This window comes from Rhododendron vialii, chromosome 7a (assembly GCF_030253575.1).
Source record: "Rhododendron vialii isolate Sample 1 chromosome 7a, ASM3025357v1".
Taxonomy (NCBI): domain Eukaryota; kingdom Viridiplantae; phylum Streptophyta; class Magnoliopsida; order Ericales; family Ericaceae; genus Rhododendron; species Rhododendron vialii.
Window position 1 is genome coordinate 18,999,774 of NC_080563.1, and position 15,660 is coordinate 19,015,433.

Below are 15,660 nucleotides of genomic sequence, written 5' to 3' on the forward strand. Positions count from 1 at the left end.
CGCAATAATATTACCAAAAAATTCTGGAGGAGAACCCCTTTGAGCTGGACTCGTTCTGGACTCGTTCTGGTCTCTCTCACCCTCACCACACTCAGATTTTCTCGACTTTTAGACCCGTCTTTTTTTTTATTTTTTTTTATAAATTTCTTTCCTCACCACATTGAGGGAACATGGTCTTTATAAAACTAGAGCCTTGTTTGGCCTTCTTTCATAAAGAAAGGTAGGTGGTAGTTGGGAGTTCACAATAATGGAGGTGGCTGAAAGGCAGAGTCACAGTCACCCATGGTATATGTGGAAAACACCTAAATGAGTTTACATCACGAGAAGGAATCAAATACTAATAGTAACCATTGTGTGATTACAAAAAGACCTTCTTAACACAATAGCGACTCCTCACCTATCGACCCAAGACCGATTTGTTGACTCCTTGTTCACCAGACCCAGTGTTTGATTGCCGCCGCTTTAAATCCACAAGCCTTCCAAAACCCTTCAGAAATCTACTAAAGAAGAACATGAAATAAGTTGAAACGAAGTCGTAGACACCTCTTGGAGTTAGATTGAAACTTCAATGATCCAAAGATCACATAGATACTCCAAGATTCAACACAAAAGATCCTCTCAAAAATTTCTTTGATCCAAAACAAGCGTGCGGCTGCTCTCTAATTGCTAGGAAATTGTTCTGACCAAATGTCCAGCCACTTGAATATCAGAACTGTTGGTTGAACTAGTGCTAGAGGGTGGCTCGAGCCGCTTTTTGGAAATTTGCATACTTGACTTTGCTCGTTGAATATATCTCTTAGCCAACATCCAATTCTCATTCGTCAATTACATGCAAGATTATTGATTCCATTCCAGATCTATACAGACACTCTAAATAATGAAATTAAAAAATGTACAACTCAATAAAGATGAAGATACAAATAATTGTGTCATGCAATTGCCAACCACAAGGGAGCTCGGACTATGGAACTTACGATATGCGTCGTAAACTGCAAAGCTCCTTCTGTCAACGCACACTTGGACTTAGTCTAACACCTAGTCTGATTTCCCAATCTTTGTGTCTGATGCAATGACCAAAAATGCCTGATCCTAGTCCTCAAGATTTGAGATCGATGTTCGTCGTCTCTGAACCTTTTCCTTTTCTGCTTTGTACTTTGGGCAATTTCACTTGTGGTACCCTTCCTAGTCGCAATAAAAGTAAGTAAACGCGTGACCCTTGGATCCAGATCTCCTCCTATTGAAACTTGTACTAGCCTTCCCTTGACTTCTATCGCTCTTGTCACCGGATAATGCAACGCAACCTCATTTTACGAAATTAGGTGCAAGAAAACACGAACAATATTTGAGCTAGAGGTACTCCCTCTTTGAACAAACGATGTTGAGATAAATCTCGATTTTTTCTTTAATTCAATAACAACTCCCTTAGCCCTCAGGCTTACAACTCAATTTATAAAAATCTAGAAATACTAAAAAAGAAACTTAAATAATGAAAAACTAAATCTACGCCTTGGAGAACAAAAAAAAAAATAAAAAGGAAATAAAAGCAACCTAATTAAGAAAATCCAATATTCTAGGCAATTTATCTAAAACGGAAAGATTCCTAATAAAATACTAATTGCAAAATAATAAACTTAAATTCCTATATTTCTAGAATAATTAAAATATTAGCCTGCATCATCCTCCCCGGCTTGAAGAAACTCGTCCTCGAGTTTACATAGTTGAATTCGCTGAAACATGTCAGCATCATTCTTGTATTTCAAATTAATTTTTCTGAACCTAAACTGTAAAGAAGAGTCTTGAAAAATTAAAGCAACAATGTCCTTCCTAACTTGCTCCAAGTACGCAATCCAAAAATTCTTCTTCACATCAGCTTCAATATATTCCAAAAAGAATTCACTAATTGTTTACCCCAACCAATTTCACTACCTTTGGCCGCTTTACCATCTTGGAAAGAAAATTCACTTGTCAAAGGAGAATTGGTGCACCTTGTGATAGGTGGGATATCAGTACTGCCAAGAACAATACATGAGCCATTGACGAGAATATGGGTTACTTCCTTTGGTGGCGTTGATATGCCCATTGGGGTGCAGTTAAATGCACAATTTCCTTCCACTTGATCTTGACTCGATTTAATATTGGAAATAGGAATATGCATCCCATTAACTACAATGGGCAGTGGACTGACTTCGAAATCATTCTCCCCAGAAAATTATACTCTCGCTCTAAATCGCAACGTGCACATCCTCAACAATGTTGGCTTTACATTCTTCGAACTCTTCATGATCTACATACTCATCAAATTTTGGAGGTGACTCCCAATCAATTTCTAACTCAAACGACAATGGATTATTGTCCAAAAATATTTTATCGGACTCTTGCTCTAATACATCTTCTAGAGAGTCTCCTACGTCTCCCTCAACTAGAATTTCTTCTAAGACTTTTTTCCCTCCTGCGCCAACCTTTAAGATTTTTTCTGGTGTCATATCTCTCTAGAACTCAAGAAAGTTGATCTTCAAACCAGATGCCCAAAGTCGCGAATTACGATTAACAACCTTGACTGCCCTTGTCCTCCTCATCGACTGATGGTTACCAACCAAAAGTTTGGAGATAGAAACGTCATCCGATACCTCCCCCTCCTTCAGAAATCAAGGTTTAACCAGACAACGGCAAGGTGGATTTGCAACTTCTAAAGCCTCCATGCGTTGGACAAGTCCTCCAAGAATTGCTTTGATGTCGGAAAACCTTTCCTCCATTCGAATATCTCAAGCAACTTTATCTCACTCATAAACTTCATCAACACTAGCTTGTAGGACCCCCTTGACCAGCAGCACGTCCTCCGGCCATAGTCAGGATTGAAACTTGGGCTCTGATACCTACTGATGCAGCGCAATCTCCTTTTACAAAATTAAGTGCAAGAAGAAAACACAAACAATGTTTGAGCCAGAGGTACTCCTTTGAACAAACGATATTGAGATAAATCTCAGTTTTTTCTTTAATTCAATTATAACACGTCCTCCGGCCATAGTCAGGATTGAAACTTGGGCTCTGATACCTACTGATGCAGCGCAATCTCCTTTTACAAAATTAAGTGCAAGAAGAAAACACAAACAATGTTTGAGCCAGAGGTACTCCTTTGAACAAACGATATTGAGATAAATCTCGGTTTTTTCTTTAATTCAATTATAACGCCCTTAGCTCTAAGACTTACAACTCAATTTATAAAAATCTAGAAATACTAATAAGAAACTTAAATAATGGAAAACTAAATCTACGCCTTGGAGAACAAGAAAACAATAAAAATGAAATAAAATCAACCTAATTAAGAAAATTCAATATTCTAGGCAAGGTATCTAAAATGAAAAGATTCCTAATAAAATACTAATTGCAAAATAATAAACTTAAATTCCTATATTTCTAGAATAATTAAAATATTAGCCTGCATCAGAGGGCCTGCATGCCCTGCATGCCATCGTGGCTAGTTGTACCTATTTCTTTCATCCTTTTTGTAACGATCCGAAATCTCAAGCACCACGATATTAAAAAGACCACAATCTGTCTTTTATTCCAAAAAAACTATATAATTTATAACTATCACTAAAGTAAATTAACAACAACTCATCCTCGTAGCAACTCAGAAAAGCTCATACCACCAGTATCTGATCTGCTAACCAACCTGCAAACTGGAGTCCAAAGGACCTCAGGAGTGTGTGAGACATAATAACGTGTACAATATTAACACTAAATTAACTGCACAACATCGGCCACCACGTATTAATACCAACCACGAATATAATACATTCCACATAAATGAAACCACATATCCGGTCTTCTTCAGTATATGACGGGTGACGTACCACGTCACTAGCCTCACCACAACCCATTGGATAACTTGTCTTTTGACATAGCTTATTAGCCTAGTCACCCCGTCACATATCAAACTGTTCCACGACATACAGTCACCGCACATAACACAACCAACAAGAATCCAACATTAATATTGTACAAGAAATATGTATCTCACACTCATCCTTAAATTGCCATGCCATCAGATATAATCCCACCTTATATTCCTTTTCAAAGAATGTTGTACAAGATCTCATCAGAACAAGAACCCATGATCAATTGTTCCTCACGGCTCTCTCTCTGAAGCCCTTTTTTTTTTTTTTTTTCATTTTAATCCTTCTGATCTATATGAAGTCAAAGACCAGGTGTACCACCAACTCATGACTCCTCCCTACCTTACTTGACACATTCTCAACACATGCACACATGCACGTGTACTACATCTAGAAAGTGTATGAACATATAGTAAAAGTTAATTTAACAAAAACGACATAAACAATAATACTTGAAAAGAACCTTTTTTTTTAAATACGGGGTATTACACTTGTCTCTTGTTGGACAAGGCATCCTTTTCCATGTAATTTTCTTCATACTAGTAAAAGTGCACGTGCGATGCACGTGATTATTTCTTGTCATACTATCTTATAATGAAATCTTCCAAACAGACGACTTTCTAGAGCAGGTTTATTCCGATACTTCACAGAGTGAGGGTAGGTACTCCGACGAGGCCACAATAAGAGAGTGGAAAAAATTGTCAAAAATGAACTTTTTGAATATTAATCAAGTATATTAAAAATAGAGTTCATAATTTAGTTAAGTATGCTTTAAAAAAAAAAGTCCTGACTATTAAACTCACAAAACATGGTTTTTTTTTTTTGAAAAGAAATTATTTAAAGTGACTATGACTATGTTATTTTACTTTTTTTTTAATGGGAGTGTTAATTGCAAATAGAGTGATAGTCAAGTAGTGTATGCCTTACACTCTTTACACCAAGTGAGGGTTCAAAACCTACCAGCCTCATCCCTTTTTCCAAGATTAGTAGAGTAGTAAAATAGGATTTGCTTTTGCCAAAAAAAAAAAAACCCCCCTTCACATGTGAAACTTAAAAAACATCACACATAAGGGTGGCCACACCCAAAGCCTTAGAGCATCTCCAACCCAATGTCCTCTATAACTCTATTTGGGAGGATCACTAAATCTCCAAATAAAGTTTATCTCTATTTTTCATCTTCATTTCAAGTTTTATCTCACTTTGAGTCCAATCATTGTGTATTTCAAAGTCAACTTCAATTATTTAATTCTCTAGTTTTATATTCAAAAAGTGGTTATTTGAAGGATCTTTCATTTTCTTTCCTCATACTCTAAATATGGAGCATGAAAATCAATCCTCCAAAATGGAGACAAATATGGCAGATGGATTGGACTGAATAATTTCTCAAGTGGAGGAATGGATGGAGATTTAGAGTTATGAAGTATGCATTGGAGATGCTCTTACATAGCTCTGCCTCTGATACCCTAACAACTCCTTTCTCCTCCAGTTAGGCTTAGGTGCTTCTAGATGACGTTCTGCATGTACAAACATAAAACAAAGAAAGCTTAAGAAGCCATTGAATAACGCGACCCTCTCAATCCATCTCACAAACACCCACCTGGAAAATTACGAAACAACTTGAAAATAAAGTATGCAATGACGCTTTATTCTTGTTTATGTTAAGTTCCCAAGCAATACAAAACCAAATAATGAAAAGAAATAACAGACTTTCGTGCAATTTCTGTACGGATAATGGCAAAACGCACAAATTTCATTCTGTGATGGTGTTTAGGAGAAAGGATGATTGCTATTTTTTTTTAATCAAATAAATCCAGAATAATCGTAATTTAGAAGTCAAAAACATGAATAGATTACCTGTTTGCGGTCTGTAGAAGATTGATGACTACCAAGTTAAGCGTGAATCGTCCATGGCTACTACCCTCCCTCTCTTCCAATTTAGAACCAATTCCGGTTGTGGCAGCTGTGTTACCATTCAGCAGTATTGGCTCTTGCCAAACCCACTCATTTGTTGGAAGTCGTGTTCAATCCATTCGATGGGCCTCATGGTAGTGAAGAAGAAGGTGGTGAGGGTTTTCGGTTAGGTTTCTCTCCCGAGATGATGAGGTGGAAGATTTGCATAAGAGAGATGATGAGACCTAAGATGGAGAGAGTACGTGCGAGTTCGAGATTGAAATCACGAGCGGTTTTCCTCTCCCGGTCAAGAGCGATAAAGAAAATGGAAAGAGACATTTGAGAACAAAAATACTCCAGTCACAAATTCCAAATGGTGTTACCTTTCCAAAAAGGACTTTCCAAAAGAGGCGTAACCATATCGCCCTTCAATATGGATGGCCTAAGGCCATCCACAGTGGTATAATCAAAAACCAATTGTTGTTAAAGTTAACAATATTGGTGCAAAAAATGACTCACAATAGTATAATCAAACTTAACAACATCCTTAGAAATAACCAAATTTTAGGCTTTGGATAACCAAAATTAGCAACCTTTTTCAATAATCAAAATTTGTAAACCCCACACCACATAAGTTAATTGGTTCCAAAATTTATATACACGCATATTTCAACTAGTATTTTCTTCTTCTCTTCTTCACCTGCTCTATATCTTTTTCACTTCAACCACAAACTGTTTCTCTTTCTTTTCTTCTAAAAGTGAAGCTCATATTTCTCGATCATCTACAATTTAACCCATCGTTGCCGGATTACGGTATTTCACTATTCTTTCCCGTTTCTATTTTAGGCTGCATTCTTATGAACTTAACTTAAATCTGAAAATTGTCTTTATTTGATTTTTTTTCACATTTGTTAATTTTGTACCAAACTTTTATGGGTTATTGATTCATCTCGACGAGAGAAATCGAAAATATATATTTTTTTTACTTTTACCCAAGTATTTTGAGAAATAATTACTTTTTAGCAAAATAAATAATTTTTTCGACTAAAAATTGGTTATTCTTTTTTGTTCCTCCCCTTATAGTTTAGTAAATGAAGAACCTTGCAAAAAAAAAAAAAAAAGGAAGAACCTTGCATTATTTTCCAATTTCAAGAACATATCTAATTTTTTTTGAAAGATTAAGAGAGTGGTGGATTTGTGATATAGGCTACAAGAATAGGAAGGAAAAAAAAGTTTGTGTTGTTTTGATAAATAACACTAGGAAGAACACCATATGTTTGATATATTTTTGCCCAAAAAAAAACATAATGGAGGGAAGTGAATGACGAGAAACAGAGGGGGAGAGATAGATTGTGTGAAATTGTAGTGGACTTCTTATTTTGGTTATGGATTAGAAGTGACCATTGTGAACCTCAACATTGTTAAGCTTAACAACTTCTTAAATGAATAATCAAAAGCTGATGTGTCAACTTTTGATTATCCTATTTTGATTATACCACTGTGGATGGCCTAACAATTGTAATCTACTGTAATTTCCTACTATGGGTACGTTTGGAAAGAAAAGTGTAGGAACTTATTGACGTCTTCCCACTTTTTGGTGGACAAGGGGTGTTTAGCAAGGGGTGTAACGTTTCTGCGGTAGTTTTTTTATCCGTTCGATATTGTGTCGTTTACCAAGGGCCACTGGACAAATAAGGGAAGGGTTGTAGCCTTGTAGGATATGGGACAGAAATTCACAAAATTCTTGGAGGCATTTGTGAAAACCAAAAAGTAGGAAACAGCTTCATACTTTTAAAAAAAGTAGAGTATAGATTTATGCAACAAAGGCTTTCAACTAGTTTTCTTTCAAATTTAAATGATACAATCGAGGCCGTGGCCATTTTTCGAAATATAAGTTTTTTTTGATTAGGAATATTGCAGAGAGAGTGTGGGTGACTTTTCATTATTCAATAATGAAAGATCGTAAAAAAATAATGCGTGAGAGAGGGGGCCGGGCAGATTTGGTCTTGGAATTAAAAATCATGCATATGATATATAGGTAGATTTGATAGACATCTTCTTAATTCTCCATATATTTCTGTTAATAATCTCGCATTACTATAAGGGGGGGTCGATTGGATGCAGTTGTAATATGGATAGAGGGGCCGGGATCGGATGAGTTAATAAAAAAAGTGATTTTAGACAGCTACGTACAGAGGTGGTTCCAATTCTCTTAAAAAAACACCCACATTCTGACAAATATATTACAAAAATGTCATCAAATGGTAAATAGTACCGTAGGCACGGACAAACACTAGTAAATAAATATAAGTGCCTAGCTAGCGGATTGAAAGGAAATCTTTTGAGTAAGTAAACCAATCGATAGTAATTAGAGGAAATGGCACTTTGCCCTCTAAGTTTCTTAATAGTTACAATTTACCTAATGTCAAATCAAAACAACCACATCGGTACCCTTGCACTGTTTTGCAATTTGCATTTGGAGTTGGGCTATTGATCAATATATATTGGCGGGTTTAAACTATCCACAAATCCTCTGCCCGAAATCTATCAGCAAATAACATATTTTCAGCCTCATAACCTTTCTATAAGTACAGCAATGTGCTAGCACACCACTTCCTATAATAATTATTATTGGTCTATTTTTTATGTAGAGATCAACTGACCAAGCGTAAATGACATTTGGAAAAAATTGGTACAGATTTAATAAATTTTATGGTGCAACATGAAATTTTTAATGTAGAGGGGGCAAAGTGCCATTGATTTTCATTTCTTGGAAGTAATAAGTCAAGGATATAGACAGAATTATGACCCTTGTGTATATTATCCATGGGCGCTGCTATTCGCAGCCCTCTATTTACTCTCATAGCCCGTTAAAAATTTTCAATTATACTCGACAGTTAGTTACCGAAATTGAGATATATTTTCAGCATCCAATTACCGAAATATAATATTTTTTTCAACAGATGTTTACCGAAAATTCATGTTCGGCAGTTGTTTACCGAAAGTTGAACATATTTTCGACATGTAGTTACCGAAATATAATCTTGTTTTCAACAACAATTTACCGAAATGTTATTTATGATTTTCAACAACCATTTACCGAAATGTAATGGGCTACGAAAGAAAAAAAGGGCTGCGAATAGCGGCACCCTTATCCACATAGCATTAAGATCTACTAAGATTCCAAAGTACTTGACCTCCATATATACCACACCAAACTCCAACTCTAATCTCTCTCTCTCTCTCTCTCTCTCTCTCTCGTATACCTAGTATAAGCCATACATGAGAAAGAATAGAAGCAAATAGCAAAGATTAACATCACCACCATGTGGTTCTTTGGATTCTCATCCACAAACCTAAAAAACCTTTGGACCATAGGTGCAATAATTCTGGTCATCTTATTCATTATCATCATAACGAAGTGGGCCATCTGCCTAGGATCAGACCAACAAGGTGATCGAGGGGGCCGGATATCAAAGCTCCAACCCATCAAGGAAAAGTTAATTGTAGCAAGAACAAGAATGGAAGTTTCCTTTGTAGCTCTGCTGTTGGTGTTACTAGGACTTATGCACTCGAGGAGTTGAAGGTAGCTACGAGAGACTTTCGGGTTCGGATCGGAGTCGGGTCGACTTCTTACGTATACTTGGCGGAGCTTGGGGACGGGAGATTCGGCGTGGTGAAGAGGGTGATGGAAGAGAGTGGAGGGAGCAAGAAGATCTTTCTTCACGAGGTTTCTGTTTTACTTAGGATATCTCATATCCTAATTTGGTGGGGTTTTTGGGATTCTGCTTGGAGAATGGTACGTCATACATCACCCTAATTTGTGAATAAAATTGTACATACTATTACACTTAAAATTAACAATTATTTTGGAATTTACCCAAAAACAAAAACAATTATTTTGGCTCGCCACCGCAGTGTCATTGTCTATTGTTTTTCTATATCATTTCCCCCTTTACCTAACTATTCATATTGTTCTTGTATGTCTTAGAACTTTCATAGAATTACTTAAGCTGAATTCTTTCTCCATGGAGGATTAGGTGAACAGCTACTATTGCTAGAGTATGTGCCAAACAAGAGCCTCTTCGATCGGCTTCACACGCGCTATGGCCAATCCCTCGTACCACTCTCGTGGCAGAATTGCTTGAGCATTGCCTTAGACATCGCTCGTGCTCTCGACTACCTCCACTCCATAGCCGACCCTTCAATCATCCACAGAGACATCAAGTCGTCCAACATCCTTTTAGTGGACGACTGTCACGCCAAACTCGCCGATTTTGGGCTTTGCAAGTTGGGCCATGATGCCCAGACTGCCCGAACCCCAACCACAATAAAAGGCTCATTGGGCTATGTAGACACCAATTATCTCAACACCGGCCTATTATCACCAAAGTGCGATGTTTATAGCTTTGGAGTGTTATTGCTTGAGTTAATCACGGGCCTCAAGTCGCTCCAGGGATCCATGACGCTCCCGGAATGGACGGAGGGGTGGCGGAGGAGCAAAGATTCCAAGGTTTTGGTGGGGATGCTGGATCCAAAGCTCAATGGTGATGTAAATATGGAACAATTGAGGGTTCTTTTTGATATTGCCAATTCAGCTTTAGTGGAGAATTCAGAAGCCAGACCTGATATGAGCATGATTTTGTATAAGATTTCAAGTTGTATGGATTTTCAAGTACAACCTGAATTACCCGTGTAAATGAAAGTTTGTAAATAGTAGTAGTTGGTGTTCGATAGATACCAAGATGTAATTAATAGCTATATTTGCTTAGAAAAAAAGAGATAAATTAATAGCTATATTCTAGTGAACATTTTTTTTTTTTGCTCGGCAAAGGAACTCTAGTGAACATTTGTATAGGCATTATCCGAATTAATTAGTTCGTTTTTGGCATTTTAAAAGAGTGGTGCTAATGCTAAAGCTGTTTTTGTTAGTATAAAAAATTGTACTCCAATACATAAAAGATTGTACTCCAATACAAGGTACAAGGGCAGGCTAGCTTTTATACACCACAACTTTCGCACTAACAAAAACAGTTTTTGCATAATCATGTCTCTTTTGAAATGTAAACGTAAGTTTGGTTTTGCACCAATTGAGCTAGCCCTGTTTGTTAATACTGCTAGAGTTCAATTTTGTTGCATCAACTAAGAGTAGTACCCGAAATATTCTCCGAGGATTATTTTATTTGTCTTTATTTAAAAAAATTATATTTATTAGTTTTGCGTCAATTTTTTTTTTTGAATTATTGGTTCTAGAAATGCAAAAAGTAAAAAATAATGTTCAAAATTTCATTTTTTTTTCAAATAGAGACAAATAATCAAAAAAGCAATTTTTTTGCATTATTTTTGACTTTTTTTTTTGAAAGGCAAACGACCATTTTTTTTTGTCTTTATTCAAAATAAAGACATAATTTTTGACTTTTAGATTTCTTTGTCCAAACGAAGTAATAACCCACAAAAAATTGACTCAAAACTAAAAAATATGGAAAAGACATAAAATAATGCTCGAGGATTATTTAGACAAAAAAGGGATGCCCAGGTAAAAAGTATGGTTGTTATCTATATCTATATACTAGTATATACTAAATGAATGTAGTTACATAAAATAAAATGAAGCTCTCTCCTTAACTCTCTCTCCTACATGGAATCTCCTCAATTTTTTTATCTTTTTATTTATTATTCTAAACTTTTTATGAAATATAAAATATACACTTTATTTTACTTGAAAAGAAAACTAAGTTAAAAGTAACATAAGTATATAGTACTTTAGTTTGCATGAAACCTATCTTCTTTCTTACTCACTGATGAACAGGACAATAAAGAAAAAGTTCTCACTGATCTTTGATTTTGCGTCCCCGTGTATCGAACGGGCAAGACGCTAGTACACCACGTGAATGATGTCAAACGCAAACGCGATTGAATGTAGCTTAAGAATAAATCTTTTTTTTTTCTTCTCAGCAAATGAAACTTTTATAAACTTGAAAGGGATACATCAAGGGAGCGAATGAAAAAGAAATTAAATAAAACAAACATCTAACAGATAGTTAGATGTAAACACACCTAAATCTAAATTACAATTTCACCTTTCGGATTCCATCGAGATATCCCTTAAAATCCATCACCTTATAAACAAACATCCAACAGCTTGAGAATAAATCTTGTAAAGAAGAATTTAATTAATCTATTAATAAGATACTGTATTTTATACTAACCGTTAATGATCACCACGTGGACGACGTAGTAGTACTATATTTCTTGCGTTTCTAAATGGAGGAATCCATTGCCAAATTTGACGAATCTTCCCGCGTTTGAGTGAAGCCATGTCCGGATTCGTCAAATCCAAGACCAACTCAGCGTTGGACCCACCGATAAACACCCAGTATAAATTTCCGTTTGACCAAAAAAATAAAAATAAACACCCAGTATATTTCCAACTCTACGTCAATTGCAAAAGCAATTCAATTTCAGGGCGAAAAAAAAAATAGGGAATCCGAACCATAAACAGAAACCAGATTAAACCGGTGATTTAATTTGGTTTTCTAGAGGTAAATGGTTTTGTCCAGGGGTGAGTTATTTTTTTCCGTTTGTTTGGTTTTCCACCCTTCAATCCGGAGTAACTCAGACCGGACAGATTTATATATGTACATGCATAAATTAACTTATTGATAGGGATACATTTGCGAAGGTTGAAATACCCATCTCAAATGTTCACGCTCTCTTCTTCTTCTTTTTTTTTAAATTTTACGGATAAAAAAAAATGTTCTCTCTCTCTCTCTCTCTTAAAGTGATCTCAAATATCTCTTAAAGAGGAACTAGATGAAGTGATTTTTTTTTTTTGAAAAAGGCAAAAAATAGTAAGTTTTCTTTTGTATGATTTTAAGATACTTCGTCGTTTTAGTTTAGATTATTTACTTAGTTTTATGATATTTTAGTAGTTTCAAATGAAAATTAAAATGGTGGAAATCTATGGTAGATTTTTTACTTGTTGCGGCACAAGTAACGAACCAAAATACTGGAATAAACTAGTCAAATCGAACCAATAATATTTGGTTTATGTAGGGGTTCGATTTGGAGGGACTTTGACCTGAGTTAATATTCCTCTTCCGTTGCTCTGTTCACCCGCCCCTGAACCTGCAACAAGTCACTAGGGCTGGAATAGCCCAATGACCCTCCGACGATCAAGTTAGATCTCAGAGGAAGATATAGATCTAGGGTTAGGGAAAAATAGCATACCTCTTTAGGTTAGAGTTCCTTTGTATTTATAGACCTCGGTTTGCTTGGCCTCCAAGCTAGCGTGTGAAGGATACGCTCAGGTAACCGCCTCGGATGACATCACAGATGACGCACCGGATAAGGCGGTTATGAAGCACATGGCCAGACCTGGCCTAGATGATCCTATCTGCCACGTATCGCTCTTGGTCCCCTCTTGTTATGCTACGTTCTTTCAAGAGACCTTAACGGAATGCATGCTTCGGTAATTAACCGAAGCATTAACAGGAGGTTCGATACCGAGCGAGTAAATGGAAGGATATACGCTGTGGCCCGCCTGTACAATCCTATAGACCGTACCAATGTGAGACCTCGGTCAACAATGGTCTGGCCAGGTTACCAAGGCCATAACCGAAGCCTCCACAATAGCCCCTTAACTCTCTGATGCATCGGCTTTTTGCTTCAGGGGGTTAATCTTGTCCATGATCCATTATGCTTTTGGCTTTCAATACCCAAATCGCCGAAGAGAAAAAGGACATCGGGGATTATCGGAACGCCAGTCCCAGCTTTCGATGCCACGTGTCGATCATCGCCGAGGTATATGAGCCAACAGCTGTTCTGGCATGTGCAATACCAGTTGATTGGTACGGGCCGTCCTTTCGGTGACACGCGTCAAAAGCCCAATGGCTCGGTAATTCGGCGTTCTGACCTCGGTGCAGAACTTTTCGACCTTATCTGTCAGATGGTGCCACGTGTCAGAGATCCGACGGCTCGGCGCACGATGCTTCGTTTCCCGCACGCCTCCTCAGATTGCCTGAGTATATAAGAGAAAAAGGAAAGAGAGGACGATAAAGCTCTCCCGATTTTGAACTCGAATCGCCGCCGCCGCCGCCTTCCGCCCTTTGATCGAGATTTTGAGCGTTTTAGACGCGGATCTTGACACGAAACCCAGGTATGACGATTTTTAGTTGCTGGTTTTCATGTTTTAATCATTTTCTTCAAGTTTTCTTCCCTTTAATCCACATTTCTACGCGTTGTGGTCGTACCGCCTTTCGCCGCTGCTCGTCCTGCGACGGCGCTGGGTGTCTCCAGCGTTTTGTTCTTAGCTTTCCTGAGGTCTAAATTCAACCCGAGGGCCATATTCATCCCAAGGCCAATCTTTTACCTGAGACCATAGATATAACCACTGGCCTAGGAAACCCCTCCCGGAGAAGGGTCCCCGAAAATCTACCGAGGAGCGATGACCATTCTGTCCCATTTGCTAGGTCATGTTGCTTTCCCTGGGCATATAGCTAACGGGCTTTTGCACACATTTTTTTTGCTAGGTAGGGGCGAATGGTTGTTGAAGTCTCGTCGGACAGTTCCAGCAGCTCTTCTTCTGCTAATCTTGAGGAGATCTTTGAGGAGTGTCGTGCCCAGGCTTTTTACCGAATTCCATTGGACGCCATTGAACCTTCGGACCCTCTTAGAGCTTTACGTCCTGTCATAGCTTTCGTTCCTTGGGAGATGGAGATTCCCAATACATCGAGCCATGGATCGGGCCCATTCGCCGATGCCCCTGAAGAGGTTCGGGGATGAAAGAGGCCGATGAGGCCGTGTCCCTATCTGAACCAGTATTTCAATCGGACCCCGGCTGCCTACGCGGAGTTCAAAAGAGTTTACAGCATCCCTCCGGACGTAGAGGTTCGGCTGCTTCCTGACAACAACCCCAAGACCCTTCCTCACCGACCAGGGGAATTAATTTTTCCCTTGATGTCAATCACTGAGCGAGGGGTTAGATTCCCCATTCATCAATTCGTACGACGAGTACTCCGGACCCTTTCTTTTTCCTCCTCCCAACTCACGGTAAACTCTTACCGAATCATCAGCAGCGTCATCGAGCTGAGGAGGCAGTTTAACTTGACCTTTGGGGTCGAGGAGCTCTTCGGCGTATATCTCGTGGGAGTTAACCGAGAGAGCAACCGATACTACCTTTCATGCAGGACGGGATACGACACGTTTCTTGTCGATCGTCTCCCCGACTCCGAGGAGTGGGCGAACATTTACATCTCGGTAACCGAAAATTTTATGTTCGGATCCGGGGAGAATGCAGATACCACTACCCGAGTGCAGTTTGGGACCGGGGCTCCTGGTTGGTAGAAATTACTCTTCAGTAGATGCTTTGTATGTTTTTGTTATGCCCGGCATACTTATATTGATTCCTTGTTTTGGTTGTCTTACAGCTGAGGAAATCGTTCAAGAGCTCCGGGAAAGAGCTAACTGGGCCCGGATTACAGCGGCCTACACCATTCCCATAACAAGTCGGTACGCACCAGAGCTGCTCGGGTACATCCCAACTTACACGGGCTTTTTAAAGAAGAAACCGAGGCAGCAGGGGGTCCCGAGGGCAGGCCGAGGACGAGGCAGGGGGAGGGGATGAGGACGAGGGGAGAGGGGGAGAGGAGAGGCTGCTGTTGAGACCGAGGGGAGTAACTCCGAACCTCGGGGAATCCTTCGCGAGGAGATTGACCGAGATACTCCCGAGAGAACCGGGTTGAGTGAAGAGATGGCGGGTCCCGAAACTCGCGAGGTGCTGAATCTCAGGCGCCGGAGGCCGGCGAGTCGGGGCAGGGGAACAGTCCTCGGCACGCCAGGTGCCGGGACTTCGAGGGCGACTCCTGTTTCACCA

The 15,660-nt window shown here is 38.7% G+C and overlaps 1 pseudogene; it reads left to right on the plus strand.

Moving 5' to 3' along the window:
* The first annotated feature begins 8,458 nt into the window (after positions 1-8,458).
* On the plus strand, positions 8,459-10,541 carry LOC131332757 (probable receptor-like serine/threonine-protein kinase At4g34500; annotated as a pseudogene).
* The last annotated feature ends 5,119 nt before the right edge of the window (positions 10,542-15,660 follow it).